At 43.5% G+C, this 13060-nt stretch overlaps 1 protein-coding gene across 4 annotated transcripts in view; it reads left to right on the plus strand.

The window, feature by feature from the left end:
- PLCL2 (phospholipase C like 2) overlaps positions 1-13060 on the plus strand; it is a 173097-nt gene that overhangs the window by 55117 nt on the left and 104920 nt on the right. The window lies entirely within an intron of this gene.

Here is a 13060-nt window from a genome sequence, read left to right on the forward strand (position 1 = left end):
TTCGCCGGATTCCATGACTGTATGGTATGGCCTTTAAAGAGGTGGTCTCCAGGGGGCCGTGCTCACCCGCAGGCATCCGTCAGTGTCTGTTGTGCTGGGCGCACACCCGTAAACAGGACAAGCCATACTCGTGTAAATAATTGAGAAAACTTACTAGGTAAGTGCACACAGATTGTTAAAATTGGGTGAAATAATCAAAAGGTAGTTCTTTCTCAAATAAAATCAGTAAAGATGGATTAGGCCTCAGTGGGACAAAAACAATGGTAGAATTGTAGAGCTTCTGAACGTACAAAAAGCCCCAGGTGTCGTTCTGTTTACGTTGCGCTGAATACTGGGGACAGTTTTCCTTGGGGTGAGACTTGCGTTATTCCGCTCTGTGTGTTTCCCTGCAAAGTGACATGTGTTGGAAGACCTCGGGGAGATGTTTGCTTCCAGACACTGTAGAAGAAGAAACTGAGCCACTCTTCCCCTCCTGGAGGGTGACGGTGAGGGGAGGGGACACCCCCGTGAGCGAGCGTGTGGGTGGTGGTGGTACCTGACACCTTCAGCTCTAAAGGAAAAGGCTCATGCTTATAGAACCAGAAAGGTCCATTATTTGAGACCGTGGCATTCAAAACTCCAAGCAAATGGAGTTTGAGGGAAACCCCAGAGGATAAGAAAAGGACTCAGCAAAGCACAGGAAGACAGGGACCGTCTGGACCACCTGTGCCGAGGACCTAGGCGGTGCCCTCCGCCTCCCTCCAGGCTGGGTGGGGGTGAGATGTCAGAGGGCATCCTGCCTTCTCTGGGGCGGCCAGCACCTCCTGTCCCCCAGGTCCCCATTTCCCCTCTGGCCCCTGCCCCCTCTTCAAATGCTTCCTCCGGACTGGCGTTCCCTGCAGCCTGCCAGCACACCCACCTCGCTCACACCCCGAACCGGCCCTCTTTGCAGGCGGCAGCTTCCTCCGTGTGGTCTCCCCCCTTGTTGGTTTGATTGCAAGAGAAGTCAGCCCTTTGCCTTCACCACCTCTCTTCCTGTGCCCCCAACAACTGAAGACCTTGTGTCCACTTTTGCAAAGGCTGCAACCAAGTTCTGTGCTGTAAAATTTAGTCCTTTCAAAATAAGCCCTGGCTCTGCCACAAACTCACCAAGTGGCATCACACACGTTCCTTGACCTCTTTGAGCCGTACGTCATCCAATGGGATGACCACACCATCTTTTATGACGATGGTCAATATGATAAAGTGTGTCCTGCGTGCAGTAAAGTGTGCAGGCTGGTGCCCGCCCACAGGAAGTGCTTGGTGACAGGTGGCTGCCCTGCCACTAGGCCCCGGGCCCTTGGCTCCTCGTTTGTCTGCTGGAGATTTGCTTCTGACCCTGCCTACCTCTTTCAGTGTCCTCTGTGGCCTCCTTGGCCCCTGTTCTCGCCGCTCTGCTGTCTCCTTAGGGTTGTCACTCCTGTGTGCACCTGGCTCTCCTGTTTGTCTCTGGTGCCTGCTGATGTCACCCCGGGACAATCTCTGTCCCCTTTGCTCATAGCCTGTGAAAAAGCTCATCACATCTCATTTCTACTAGATACATGATCTTCTTCACTATTCTTTTTGCTCCTGTTTTTGCCTGCCTTAAATTTAGTTGTCACAGAGGCAGAGTGGGTCTCTGGAAAAGGCAAATCAGATTATTCCTGGTCAAAAGTCCTTCAGCCAAGCCCTGGCCCCACAGCACAAGCAGGGCACCTCTGCGAGACACTCAAAAGAGCAAACTTACGGTTACCAGGGGTAATGAGGGTGGGAAGGGATAAACTGGGAATTCAGTTTGCACCTCTGGGGGAGTGATGGCGATGTTAGCTGTCTTGATTGTGGTGATGGTTTCATGGGTGGATACATCTATTAAAATCCATCAAATTGTACATCTGAAATATGTACAGGAACCATACCACATACCACTCCTGGCCCCTGTGCACTCAGCCCCCATTCGCCATTCCTCCCCCCGTCCCAGTACCTGTCTGGTGATGCCCGGTGCCCGAGGTCCACTGTCGTCCCCTGCCAGCCTCGTGGCGTCTGCTCTGGCTGGCTGTCCTGCTTCCTCAGCCCGGCTCACTGTGGTCATTCATCTCTGACACAGACCCCCCTCTCCAAGGCCAGGCTGGGGGCCTCTCCTGGTCCTCCCACAGCACCCTGTCCATTTGGGCTACAGGTGTGACCTCATATTTTTTTTTTACAACACTAAATAAAAGCAGAATGGACCAGAAGAGAAAATGCTGTTCCGCGTGTTTGAGTATAAGTGCATCAGGCTGCTGTGTAAACTGCAGGTTTTACTCAGGGTGGCGCCAAAAAAAGTTTGAAAACCAGATTTGCCGATTCTCCTGAAACTATATTTGTGTTTCCCCGTGGATTATAAAGCCCTATAAAGCCCTTAAGAGCCAGGACCATTCTCTTTCCAGCCCTGACATTCAGCAGAGTATGCAGTCCGATAAAGAGCTTGTTGAAGGGCGCCGGCCGGTTCTCAGGGAAGCCGGGGTGCGCGGAGCAGTGGAGCACACGGATTCCCAGGCTGACGGAGATAGTTGTGGGAAAGGTGGCTGCTCTGAGTCTAAAGCAGTTGCTAACTCTGGGCCCCGGCCTGAGGTTCCATTGTGCCGTGGACCAGTCAAGGGAAACCTCCCGTGAGAGTCTGCCGGGGAGACGCCTGTCCTCTTGCACACGTGCGTGTGAGCAGATGCTGTGCTGATTCAGGGGAAAAGCATCTCTTTAGTGACGCTGGGCTCCCGCCACATCAGACTGTGGAAGGGGGCCGTCCTGCAGCCGGGGTAGCAGAGGAAGGAAAGAGGGGCACGTGGAAGGTTCCATAGTCTTTCCTGTACATTTCCCTGCCGGGCCGGCCGGGAAGCACGCCCTGGGGACGAGGAGAGCATCCCCCACACCGCCCCACCCAGGGGCTCCTGGTGTGGATGGCGGGGTCCCCACACTTCCCACCTCCCCTCCCCTACCTACCCTCCTCGTCCTGGTGGGGCCAGACCCGGCTCTGTAACACACGCCACCTCTCCACTCTGCTGGGCTGTCCTGTCATCCTTCGGGCACCTTTCTTCCAAATTCAGTATCCGTTTACCCCTTCCTCTCGGATTTTCACCACCCATCTTCTTTCTATGCCTTTTTCTTCCTCATTTTATCCCATTCCTCACCTCCACCTCCTCAAAAGCAAAGAATGAAAGAAACAGCAATAAACAAAACTTGTAGAGGAGCAGTGTTCTCAGATGGCGTCCAGTTCGTTTGGGCACCTCCGCTTACTGAAGGGAAAGGAGTTCGTGATCGTGTCACAGGCGGCGTGTTAACAGTGATGGCGGTCCTTCAGGGGCCGTGTCCCCCTCACCTTGTCTTCCCAGAGCGTAGCCTGGGGCACACACAGCGCAGAGTGCTCGGTGGTGCTGTCTGTCCAGCTGGCGTGAGTTAATCACTGTGAAGCATGGTGCTGCGCCCACTTGTTGGCTGCCTTGCCCCTAAGCATTTCCCCCGCTCTCTCTTTCGTGTCCTCATCTGCCTTCTTCTTTTAAATATTATTGTCGGTGCTTTATTTTATATTCCTCAAGTAAATGTCTTTGACATTAATGACAGTCTTGACAGCTTTGATACTATTAAAAAATGCCAGCTGAATAATATAATTTGTACCTCTTGAGGTCAGACACTTCCTTTGTGAAAAGTTGATTCTCTGAGTCTAAGTGAGTTGTAAACTGTTGAGTGCAGTTATCCCTGTACCGGCTCTCAAAACGCTTCGCCTGACACGTTGCCCCCGAGGCTTGCTCTGTGTACAGTCAGAGCCCCCCGGGAGAAGGGACTCCCAGAAGTCTCAAAGGCCAGCCTGTTCCACGAGCCCCTAAACTTGGGGGGAGTTTGAGCAGCAAAGTGTAAAGGAAATAGCTTTGAAAAAATCAGGTTGGCAATAGCATTCTTATTTTTCTGACTTTACAAACAATGTTTATTTACTCTAGAAAACATCAGAGATGGCAGAAAAATTTTTTAGAAAGTGAAAATGACCCTCTTTCTTACCATCTCCTTTTTAGTGTATATCTGTCTAGACTTTTGCATGTACATATGACATATGTACAATAATATTTTTTAAAGATTATTCTAAAATGTAATTTTATTCCTTGCTTTAAAAAAAACTCAATGTAACACAGATAGCTATCTGTGTAATCAGTGTAGCTCTCCATCATTGCTTAACGGTGTATGTTTATTTAAACTGAGATTATTCCGTAATTTTCTGACCAACTGCAGTTAGGTTTTTTCCCAATTTTTTAGTCTTATGAAATGAACAGTCTTCTAATTAAATCTCTTGTAGATAGCGTGACTTGGACAAATGATCTAATCACCCTGTGAATCTAGGCTGGCTTCTGCAGAAGTCCAGAGTTGGACTTGATCTCTTGGGCATTGTACTTAAGGTCACTTTTGATCACATTTACGACTTTCTGTGGCGAAGGAGGTGCAGATGGTGGTTAAGGGCAGGACTGCTGCAGTCAGAGTGCTTGGATCCAACTCCTGTCCCCCTTCCATGCTGTGACTTGTTAAGCCTTTGCTTCCTGATTTGTAAACGGAGATGATAATCCTGGCATTGGAGTGTTGCTGTAAGGATTAACTGAAGTAGTGACGTGCTTAGTGTGGTGTCTTACACCAAATAAGCACCCCATGCATGTTTGTTGATCTTTTCACTGTAATGATTCCCACTTCCAACGCCCCTCTCCCTGCGTCAGAAGCCTGCCCCATCCTTTAATGGTGAGCTCAGGTGACCCTGTCTCTCCGCTTGGTCAGAACATCCTTGACACTGGTGGTGGGATGAATCATGCCGCCCCAAAATTCATATGTTGGAGTCTTAACCCTTTAGTGACTCAGAATGTGAGTGTATTCTTCGAAGAGCCAATGACGGTTACATGAAGTCATTGGGGTGGGCTCTAATCCAGTAGGTCTGGTGTCCTTATGAGAAGAGGAGGTTAAAAAAATTTTTTTAAATAAAATTTAAAAAAAGAAAAAAGAAAAGCAACAACAAAAAATTTTTTAAGAAAAAAATTTAAAGATTTAAAAAAATAAAAGAAACATAAAACTAAAAAAGAAAAAAGAAGAGGAGATTAGGACAGAGACACACACAGAGAAGAACATGTGAAGACGAGGGAGAAGACGGCGCCTGCAGGACAAGGAGAGAGGCCTCAGGAGAAGCAGTCTGTCCACACCTGGCTCTCAGCCTCCAGCTTCCAGGACTGCAAAGAAAGGACTTTCTGTCGTCTGAGCCCCCCAGTCTGGTGTTTGTTGAGGGGGCCCCCAGCAAACTCACACATCACCTCATTTCCTCTGCCTCTCACATCCGGTCCATTAGAAAATCCCATCCGCTCCCCCCCAGAAGCACGTCCAGCATCTGAATACTTCTTGTCCCCCCCTCCACGGCTTCCACCTTTGTCCGAGCCCACGTCATCTGGAGCCCGGATTATTACAGCAGCCAGAGGGTGTGGTCTAAGTCAGATCACATCCGTCTCTTCCCTTCAGCTCCACTCTTGTAGATCAAAGCTTACATCCACCCTGTGGCCCACGGGTACCACGGGACCTGGCCACGTGTTACTCCAGCTTCTTCTCCACTGATTCTCTGTGTCCACCTGCTCAGCCGCCCCTGCTTCCTTGCTGGTCCTGCACTGGGCATCTGGCTGTGCTTATGGGCTCCCTCTGCCTGGACACTCTTCCTGCTAGGTGTCCATGGAGCTCAGTCTCACCTCTGCAGGTCTTTACTAAAGTACCATCTTCTCAGTGAGGCTTTACTGTCTGTCCCCGCTCCCCCCCCCACTGCCCTCTTATCCCCCTTTCTTGCTTTATTTATTTTTCTCCATAGTCTTTACCATCATCTCACACACCATGTACTTCACTTGAATTTTAAGTATTGTGTTCTTGGTTATTATCCATGCCACAGGGCTGAAGACTTTGTGACTTTGATTCATGGTATATCCACGATGCTTAGAACGTTGCCAGGCGCCAATTAGACACCCCATAAGTGTTTTTTTTGAATGAACGGATATTCTTTTTGGCTCTCTTCCAGTCTCCCCCTCTTCCTTTGTGCTCCAACAGTACCACGTTGCTTGTGGTCCTTCAGGTCTTCTGGATTTACTGCAGTTGTGTGCTGTCTCTGCCCCCAAAGACTGCAACTCCTTGAGCAGAAAAAAATGCCTGTTTTGGATTCACATATCCAGTGGTACCCTCTCTGTACTAGGTGCCCAGTAAACAGTTAGTGAAGTTATATATATATATATATATTTTTTTTTTATTGAAGTACAGTCAGTTATAATGTGTCAATTTCTGGTGTACAGCACAATGTCCCAGTCATGCATATATATACATATATTCCTTTTCGTATTTTTTCATTAAATGTTATTATAAGATACTGACTATAGTTCCCTGTGCTATACAGAAGAACTTTGTTTTTTTAATCTATTTTTATATACAGTGGTTAACATTTGCAAATCTCAAACTCCCAGATTTATCCCTTCCCACCCCCTACCCCGGTAGCCATAAGATTGTTTACTATGTCTGCAAGTCTGTTTCTGTTTTGCAGATCAGTACATTAGGGTCCTCTTTTTTCTTTTTTCTTTGTTTTAGATTGCACGTATAAGTGATACCATACGGTATTTTTCTTTCTCTTTCTGGCTCCCTTCACTTAGAATGGTGCTCTCCAGGTACATCCATGTTGCTGCAATGAATAGATACAAACATTAGAGCATCCATGTAGCCCCCCAGCCCGCTCTCTGTCCCCATCCATGGCAGACTGGCAGACCTGAGCTCGTGGTCTGGCTCTTGAGAGGAGGAGGGCCTATCTGACCCTGGGCTGTTTACCCATCACTTCCCTCTCCCTGCCCTCCCCTCCTCTCTCTGTCTCCCGGGGCTCCTCTCCGCTTACCCCCCGAAGTTCCACTCCTTTGCTGTCCTCCTCCCCCACGCTGGCCCCCTTGGTTAGCCAAGAGATAACAGTTTCTGCCCGACGGCTGCTCACTGCCCAGGGAGCAGCATCCACTTGTAGGTCAGGGTCCTTCCAGGCGGAGGGGCCTCTGTGGACACAGAATGATTTAAATTGAAGACTGGAACCCAGCTGTATTTGGATAGAAGAGAAGGGAAAGATGGTGGAAGTGGAGGACGTGAAAATCAAAAAGCAGAGGCAGGGAGCCCCTCGGGGCCTCGGGCGTTTCCACTCAGTTAATAATCGCTTTTCTTCCCGTACCAGACTGAGGAGAAGAAGCAAAATAAAAATTTAAAAATTACTTCTTAATGAATTTAAATTATTTTGTTTGGTTTAATGACTAGATTTCAGCAGTAACATCCCCATTTTTGTCTGTATACATTATTTTAGCGACATTTGGATTAAATAGGCTTTCCTGGGTGGATCTGAGATTACAAGCACTGTTTACATTGTTGTTTTTTTGGGGAGAATGAATGTGGAGTTGCAAACAGCTGGCTGACGCAGAAATGTTCAGTGTCACATTCTGCTTGTCTGGTTGGTAAGTGGAGCCCAGGGTGGCTTTTTGCTTTGACTCTGAGTACTCTGGGCAGCTCACCAAAACACGAAAACAGGTTGTAAGTCCTGTCGTATGTCATTTTATTTCAGATTTCTTACTATGTTATAACACTGAAAAAGGTTGACTAGTTCTCTGCCTTTTGATCAGATAGTGATCAGGTAGAGCCTTTCTTTTATAGTCCTTTTCCCTCGTAAGAAGAGTGGCACACGTTTCTATATATGAAATAGATAAACAACCAAGACCTACTGTAGAGCACAGGGAACTGTACTCAATTTCTTATAATAGCATACAATGGAAGGGAATCTGCAAAGAAAAGATATACATATGTGTGTGTATGTATGACTGAACCACTTTGCTGTACACCTGAAACTAACGTTGTAAATCAACTCCACTTCAGTAAAAAATTTAGAAAGAGTGAGCTGAGTGAACAGAAGGTGAAAGATTTGTTCTTACAAGCCATCGCTGTTTTCTTTGGGAGCTCAAACCAAATTGCTAAGAGAGCAGTAAATCAAGATATGCTTTCAGGGGATCCCACCCTTACAGTGTGGGTTCCCTAAGAGAAGGGTGGGCCTTTGTCCCCAGAACCACACCCAGTACACGGGGCTGAAGGAGGGACAGTTTACACTGAGGCCGTCAGAGCGCAGGGGCCACCCGCAGGCCCTTAGACGGTGCCGCCTCACCTGCCTGTACCTTTGTGCTTTTGAAGGGCAGTTCATTACACCTACGAGGAGGAAGTACTTTAAAAACAGAATATCCTCTGCTTTTTGATAGTTTTGTCTACAATTATTTTATTATTCAAAATCATTATAAAAGTTCACTCCAAGTCAGAGTGTAAAGTATCTTTGTGACCAAAAATGTTCGATTAGTCCGGTGATTGGAAAGATTTAAACCCTCTCCCCACCCCCGCCACTTTCCAGAGAGCCCTTTCCTTCCTTTGCCTTCAGAAAATTCTGATCAGTAAATCCGTTGCTGGCCACGGTATTTCTCCAGCTGTAAAAACGCATTTCTTAAAATGTAGCATTTAAGGGAAGGTTAATTTGGAAGTTAGTTATGATTAGTATGATGCCAGTAATTGTTTCCTGTTCATTATTTTTATCAGATGGTTCAGTTGATTCATGAAGGATTTCTTGTTAGGATGAATAAAGGAAAAACTTTCTGAATCATCCGGGACACATTAACATAGAATTGTTCAGCTTTTTAAAGAAAGCACATTTTTGAAAATTGAAGTGTAGTCAGTTTACAATGTTGTGTCAGTCTCTGGTATACAGCACGGTGGTTCAGTTATATGTATATTCTTATACATATATATAAGAATCTTACCATATTCTTTTTCATTACAGGTTATTACAAGGTATTGAATACAGTTCCCTGTGCTCTACAGTAGGACCTTGTTGTTTATCTATTTTACATATAGTAACGTGTACCTAAGAAAATATTTTGACTTATACACCGATGTTCATTGCAGCATTATTTGTAATACCCCCAAAGTGGAAACATCCCAGATATCCATTAATTGATGAATGATTAAATAAAAGGTGTTGCATTCATACCATGGAATATTGCTTGACAATAAAAAAAAAAAAATGAAATACCGATACGTGCGACACATGGATGGACGTTGGAAGCACTGCATGTTAAGTGCAAGAAGCCAGTCACAGAGGCCACATACTTCTGATTCCAGTTACATGAAACGTCCGGGGGGCAAAGCACTTTAATTCTCAGCTGTCGTCATCTTGAAAGTGCTGCATTCTTGTTTTGTACTGGGCCCCGCAAATTATGTAGTTGGTCCTGCTCATCTGCTATATTAGGCTAGGTTAGGTCTTCAGTTACTCTGGACTTTGTGTGTGTGTGTCACTTGTCTGAAGACGAGATTTTTACTATCTTTTTTATTTTATGCTTTTTGCAGATGGACAAGCAGCCATGTCAACAGTTTGTTGAGTGGTTAATCCTCATCCTGTGATTTGGAATGCCACTTTTAGTATGTTTTGAAGTCCCTTGTCTTCACTGGCTTGTGTCTGGAGTCTGTCTTCTGTGAATCTGGTGATCTGTTCCCGCACCAGTGTCATGCTGTTCTAATTACTATGTCTTCACAATGTTTTGGGTTTTTGTTTTTTTTTTTTGATATCTCGTAGGGCAAGACCTTGGTTCTTTCTGTTTAAGATTTCCTCAACTGTCTTCTGTTGTTTATTCATTTGTTTTAATTTTTTTGTATCAGCATGTCAAATTCCTTGCAAATTCCATTTGGTATTTTGTTAAGGATTACATTATATAAATAATTTTGGGGAAAAATGAAATCTTTGTAACATTGAGACTTCTCATCCAGGGACCAGCTATGTCTGTTCATTACTTTATGTCCTTTAGTAAGGTTTTGGATATTTTTTCACAACAGTCTTGCATATCAGGCATTTTCAAGTTATTTCAAATGGATTTATTTCTAAGGTTTTCTAATTGATCATTGCTAATGTATACAGAAGCTAATAATTTCTGGTCTTGATCTTGGCCTCCTTGCTGACATCTTTAAAGATCTTGTCGTTTGCCAGTTGCTTCTCTTGGCTCTTCATGTGGACAGTTTAAAAATCTGCAAATAATGGTTATCTGTGTCTTTCTTTCTAATGTGTGTATCTTACATATTTCTTTTTCTTGAGTACAAGTCTTTTTCTTTAATTGGGATGCTTCCAGCATTTCATCATTAAAAAAAAAGTTTCCCATTGGTTTTCACAGATCCCTTTTTTCAGGTTAAGGGTAAGGAAAGTTTCTTCTATTTCTGGTTTATGTTAAGAATCTTACCATGAGTGTGTTTTGGATTTTATCAGATCTTTCCTCTGCAAAAATTAACGCAATCATACGATTTTTCTTTTATTTTGTTAAGACAGTAATTATCTTCATAGATAATTATAAAGCCACCATTATATTTCTAGAATAAATCCTGCCTGTCCCTGACAGATCGATTAGCCAGTATTTTATTTAGGCATTGTGAATCTTTGCGTGAGTGATCTGCGGTTTTCTTCTCTGATTTGTTATTGCATGGCTTGAGTATCAGTCAGGGCTGTGCTAAACCACACAATGCCCAGGGCGACCCCTCCCCTCCCCCCCTCTTCAGTTAATGATTCTGTCCAAAGTGTCGATCGTCCTGAGTTTGAGAGAAAGCGTCTGCTACACTCCTGAAGTAAGCTGAGTGGCTTTCTCTTTTCTCCCCTAAGTTCCTGAATAGTTTATATAACATGGTATTTACCTAGTCTTTGAAAGTTTGGTGTAATTCACCTAAAATGGCCTGAGCCTGGTGCCTTTTAGAAGGCTAGACCTTTCAGCGATGAGCATCTCAAAACTCTTGTCGCACCTGGCTTCACATTCCCACTCCACCGCTTTCAGCTCTGTAACCTCACCTGGGTGCTTCTCTGAGGGTCGTCTTTTCCACGCAGGCACACCTTGTTCTGCTGTGCGTTGCTTTGTTTGGTTTTTGACACATTGGAGGCTTGTGGCAGCCCTTTTGAGCAGGTCTGTCGGCACCATTTTTCCAGCGTTTGTTTACTTCATGTCTCTGCGTCACATTTTGGTACTTTTCACAGATTTTAAACTTTTAAAATTATTACTGTATTTGTGATGGTGGTCTGGGATCCGATGTGACTGCTATGACTCACTGAAGACTCAGACTATGGTTAGTGTTTTTTAGCAATAAAATATTTTTTAATTAAAAGATAAAATAAAAGGCTAGATCTTTGAGTTCCTTTTCCGTTTCTTTTTTGTTTTGTTTTGTTTTTTTTTTTTGGATATCCATCTCAGTGAGTTTTTTCTTCTTGAGCTAACTTTAATAATTCTATGTTCCTGGAAAATTGGCTATTTTGTTTATTTATTTCTAGCCAATTCATAGTTGATTATATGTTATCTTCATTTAAAAAGAATAGTTCTGTTCTTTTTCTTTTTAAAATTCGATTTGTCTGTTTTATTTGTCCTTGAAAATGACCAGATTTTGGTTTTCTTGATCAACTCTACTATTTTCTTTGAATCTTGGTTTCTCATTCATCCAGCTCTTTTTATGTCTTTATTAACTGCTCTTTTCTGTATGTGTATTTTGTTTCTTTTTCTAGTTTTTTGAATGGAAATTTTAGGCTACTTATTTTTTATTGTTCTTACCTTCTCAACAGGCAGCTAAGGCTGTAAATTTTCCTGAGGGCCGCTTTTCCAGCAGCACAAAGGTTTCAGCCTTCGGTGCTCTGTCATGGTTCAGTTTTAAACAGTCGGTGATTTCCATTTCGCTTTTTTTCTTGAACCTAAACGTTCTTTGGAAATGTGTTTTAGAATTTCTACACGTATGGGTTCTTTTGGCTGTGCAGATTTGTCAGATGATTTGGCTTGGATGTGTTCTGCTTTGAGGATGTTTCTGAGAGCTCCTTTGTGGCCTAGCACAAGGTCACTTTTATGAAGATAATAAAGATTCGTGCTTGTAAATGTTTATTCAGATGCTCTCACTCCTAGTTTCCTCTTCTTGATTTGATGATGTCTGAGGAAGATGTGGTAGAAGTTTTTCCATGATTAATGCTTTGTCAATCAAATATACTGATATTTAAGGTCATGAACAATTTTGCCAAAAAAAGAGAGGATATGTTTATAAATACAGAATTGTGTCTTATCCTAAGGAAGTGAAGAGTCACCTACGTGGATGGGATGGTATCTAATGATGATAGAAACCTAAGGGCTTGGCATTGCACAGGGACCATTCATTATTTTAAAGCAAAGAACCTGTTCTGACCACTCTTAGGACTCTCTCTAACCTCGCAGGATACTCAGACAAGTAGTCAAATAAAATTTTCTGCATAATTTATAATAATGAAAAAACAGACGTAAATGTCCAATGGTAACAGTTACATGAAGACATGTTTTGTGGGCTTTGAAAATCATGTTCTTAAAAGACTAAGATTATGGAGGGGAGGGAATTATTCCTGTTATCAGTTTAATAAATCAACATATAAAATAGTATGTTGTGATTGCATTTTAAGAAAATATGTGTGCATTAAATATATGCATAGAATAAAAAACAGTTATCTCTTGAACGATGATATAGATCATTGCATTTTATTCTTCACATTTAACTATGTTTTCAAAAATTTTACAATGATGATTTAAATGCTTTAAATGAGTATGGCAGATTTAATCTAAAATATACTGAATGAAGTTTAAATTAAAATAGTGTCAAATGGACAAAGTAAAAAGACCATTACATTTTGTGATGGAGGGAGTGATGGGGGAATAGGTGTTCCTGTCTGCTGTTGGTAGCAGTGGTGGGCAACTTGTGACGGGCAATTTAGCAATGTGTGTGAAAATTTTGAATGTATTCTTTGACCTAGAATGTTTTCTGCTATGAATTAATTCTGCAGCGTTTTTTATAAAAGTACTGAAGGATTTCACCAAGCACTGTTTATAATAGTGAAAAAAACTGGAAGACATAAACTCTAATATCCACCAGTATGGAACTAGTGAAATAAATTGTGTTATAGCCAAACAAGGGACTATTATACAAGCCTTAAAAAGAAAGGGGAGCTTTATGGATA

The sequence above is a fragment of the Camelus dromedarius genome, chromosome 2 (genome assembly GCF_036321535.1).
Source record: "Camelus dromedarius isolate mCamDro1 chromosome 2, mCamDro1.pat, whole genome shotgun sequence".
Classification (NCBI taxonomy): Eukaryota; Metazoa; Chordata; class Mammalia; order Artiodactyla; family Camelidae; genus Camelus; species Camelus dromedarius.